This window comes from Cavia porcellus, unplaced genomic scaffold (assembly GCF_034190915.1).
Source record: "Cavia porcellus strain 051 isolate PalLab524CR breed Dunkin Hartley unplaced genomic scaffold, mCavPor4.1 scaffold_22, whole genome shotgun sequence".
Classification (NCBI taxonomy): Eukaryota; Metazoa; Chordata; class Mammalia; order Rodentia; family Caviidae; genus Cavia; species Cavia porcellus.
In genome coordinates this window covers 28,405,047-28,408,659 of record NW_026947505.1, presented here as the reverse complement: position 1 = coordinate 28,408,659, position 3,613 = coordinate 28,405,047, and the positions used below count along the sequence as shown (strand labels likewise).

The following is a 3,613-nucleotide window of genomic DNA, read 5'->3' as shown; positions in this document are numbered from 1 at the left end:
ACAAAACAAACTATAAAATATGTAAGATAATCATTAGAGTCCTCTGTCTAGCTTACATTGATTCTGTTTGGCTTTTGTTTTTGGTTTTGTGATTATAGAACATCTTTCTGCTGTCAGGGCTGGGCTCCTGACTATCACGTTTTTGTGTGTGCTCCCAATTCTTTGGTTAGAGTTTGCACAGGTATTAATGTGTCTGGGGGAATGTTCCAAATTTCCATTTCTAGGGAACTTGAAATTGGAGATCAGGGATGATTCATATTTTACAGTATGTGGGTAGGATGAAGGTTTTGAAATTAGGTATTATTAAGTAACCAGAGCACATAAAATGACAGATAAGATACCTAGTGCTATTCTGATCAGTGGAAATGAACTGTGATAGCATTCATTGAATTTTTTTCTCTAACATTGAATTCACACAATTATGAAGCAGGACAATATTTAATTGTATTATACCTTACCACTAAAGAAGATTGATATTCTATGTGATGAAATGGAAAGCACATATAAAACATTTCTTACATACTAACAAGTAGCAGCTGTCTTGGAGAAAACTTGTAATTTGAAGCAAAAAATGTATACTCATATAGTAAGTCTCAAACCACTGAAGAAAAGAAATTAACTTGGTCTATTTAGGTTGCTAAAACAGAATACCATAGACTGATTGGTTTATAGAAAAGAAAAATTCAATTCTTACAGTGCTGGGGACAGGAAAATACAAATCAAGGCACTGGTAGATCAGTGTCTGGTGAGAGCCTGCTGTTTGGTTTCTGGTTGCTATGTTGTTATGTGGCAGAAAGGAAAAGTGAGTTCTTTTGAGATTCTTATAAAGACAACAATCTCATTCATGAAGGTGCTGCATTTATGGATTTATCTAATCTTAATTACTTTATCTCCTTATCTCATCACATTGGAGTAAGATTTCAACATATGAACTTGAGGGCAAGTCACAAACATTCATTCTACAGTAAGTAATGACAGGATTCGAAAAATCACAATTGTTATTGGAAACATCATCATTAGCGATAAGCTGATAGATGTAGGTCATTGCTACAAAAAAAGAAGTATAACCTCTAATGAACTTTCTGGGGGGAATAACTCTTCATAATCTATAAAACAATCTTATCTTAAATAGAATTAAACCCATGGATAAATAAGGAGACAAAGACAGAATTTAATTTGATAAAGCTTCTAAATCAAAGGACAAACATGCAGAGACCATGGATAATTGGGGAGCTTGTTAAATGATATGATGGAAGTACAAGCCACAAAATTCAGACTAAAAGAAATTATGCAGGCTAATTTAACATCTTTAATATAAAATTACAAAAAGAAGAAAATATAACAAGTGCTATTAGGGGGATCTGTGTATTAAAAAATAACTATTAATTACTTTTCATATGTGGTTTCTCTATCAACTAAAATTTTTTGTAACATAAAATAATAAAAATATCGTTATTCACAAGATAGTTATAATATTAAGGAATTATTTTATCACTAATTATTATTATAATAGTTAGAACTTTTTAAAATATCCTTATATTTTATAGGTACATAATAAAGTTGCTACATTTTTAAAAAAACCTCGGAAGCAACCTATATGTTGACGAACAGATGAATGAATAAAGATGTATTTACACACAATGGAGTAATGCTCCACCATAATGAAGGATAAACATGAGTCGTCTGCAAGAATATGGATGCACCTTGAGACCATTACGTTAAGTGAAGTAAATCATACACCCAAACTTAAATATCACATGATTTCTCTTATATGACAAATTCAAATTATAAATGAAGAGTAAAGTGAAAGATAGTTGATAGGAAGTAAATAAATAGATCTTTGTTAATTAGGAATTGAGAGATGGAGGGAGGGGAAAAGAGGAAATAGGGGTGAAAAAGGAAATCAAGATGCACCAACTTCATACAAAAAATGTAAATACCATGTGTTGCAAACATGTGCTAGTAAAACATAAATAAATAATGGGGAAATTGCACATAATAAAAATAGGTAAATCAAATCAAAAGTAGAATTAAGCATAATGGTAAAATTCTAGGAGAAAAACACCTAGTAGGTAAAACTAAACTAGATAAATAAATATGCCCACTATTGCCATCATAACTTAATGTTGCTCTGAAATTTTTAAGCCTTTTGCTGGAACTGCAATCTTCCAGAAATTTGCCAAAATGAGGAACATAGAGAGAAAGAGGAAGGCCTCCTTGTGTCTGCTGTCTAGGCCTTTTAGAAAACATGGGGTGGTTCCTCTGACCACATACACGTGAATCTGCAAAAAGGGTGACGTTTTAGACATCCAGGGAATGGGTACTGTGAGAAAAGGAATGCCACACAAATGCTACCACGGCAAAGAGTCTACAAGGTTACCCAGCATGCTGCTGGCATTGTTGTAAACAAGCAAATTACGGACAAGATACTTGCCAAGAAGATTAACATGCACATTGAATATATTAAACCCTCGAAGAGTTGAGAGAGCTTCCTGAAATGTGTCAAGGAGAATAATCAGAAGAAGAAGGACGTGAAAGAGAAAGATACCTGGGTTCAGCTGAAGCGCCAGCCTGCCCCACCCAGAGAAGTTCACTTTGTGAGGCTCAGCGGGAAGGAGCCTGAGTTATTGGAACCTATTCCCTATGAGTTCATGGTGTAAACTGGGGTTCGAGCTCTGCCGCTTTGCACCTAACTAGCGGCTAAGTATTCGAGGGCCTCCTTAAAAATAAAAAATCGTCTTGTGTTGTAAGGATGGTTTTCCTTTTCTTTTTTCTTTTCAGTACTTGGAATTGAATTTATGACCATGCACTTGTCAGGCAGGTGCTATCACTAAGCTATATCCCTAGGTCCAGGATGGTTTTCTTAACTGAGCAAGTGTGTGATGCCTTTATCTCAGAGAAATGCGTATTTGGAGCAGAGTCTCATTGCAGTATTTAATTATGCTGGATCCTAACTATTCATTGTTTTTCTTGCTGAAAAATGTGAGGTATGGTTCAGGTGTAAACTCAAATGACCAAATATTTATGAAATATTTATATTGGCTTGAAGATTCTCTAGGTCACACTGAGGAAAAGATGTATCAAAATAAACGGAAGTCAGTGTATGACATTTCAGTTAAAGCACCCTAAATTTTTAAAAAATGATTTATACATGAGAACTAAATAGAAAGTACAGTAATTACAATAAAGGAAGTAATATTACCATAAGTTACATAAAGTATTTCCACATGAATTTAAAACCTGTTAGAAACAATAGAAAGGTGGAATGGTTATAATACTCATGTAAACAGATTTTAACTTTCCTTTATACAAATAGTAGGCAACTATGAATTCCTAAAGGGATACCCACAATCACATTCAAATTGGCAAAAACGGTTTAAAATACTTATGAACGTATGTAACAAGGACTATAAAAGATGACTAGGAAGCAATTTTTGAAACTGTTATGAAACACACAAGCGGTGTTAGAAGAAACTAACAGTGCAAGAATAGCCTCTATTTAATCTATGTATTCTGTCCGTTCCTAAACAACAGTTAATATAATTTGAAATGGAAACACTTTTGACAGAATATGTGCTAAATTTCTTTTCACAAATTAACAAGTGTCACAAAG

At 33.6% G+C, this 3,613-nt stretch overlaps 1 pseudogene; it reads left to right on the top strand.

The window, feature by feature from the left end:
* The first annotated feature begins 2,181 nt into the window (after nucleotides 1-2,181).
* LOC106027376 (large ribosomal subunit protein eL21-like) lies at nucleotides 2,182-2,660 on the top strand (annotated as a pseudogene).
* Nucleotides 2,661-3,613: the final 953 nt, after the last annotated feature.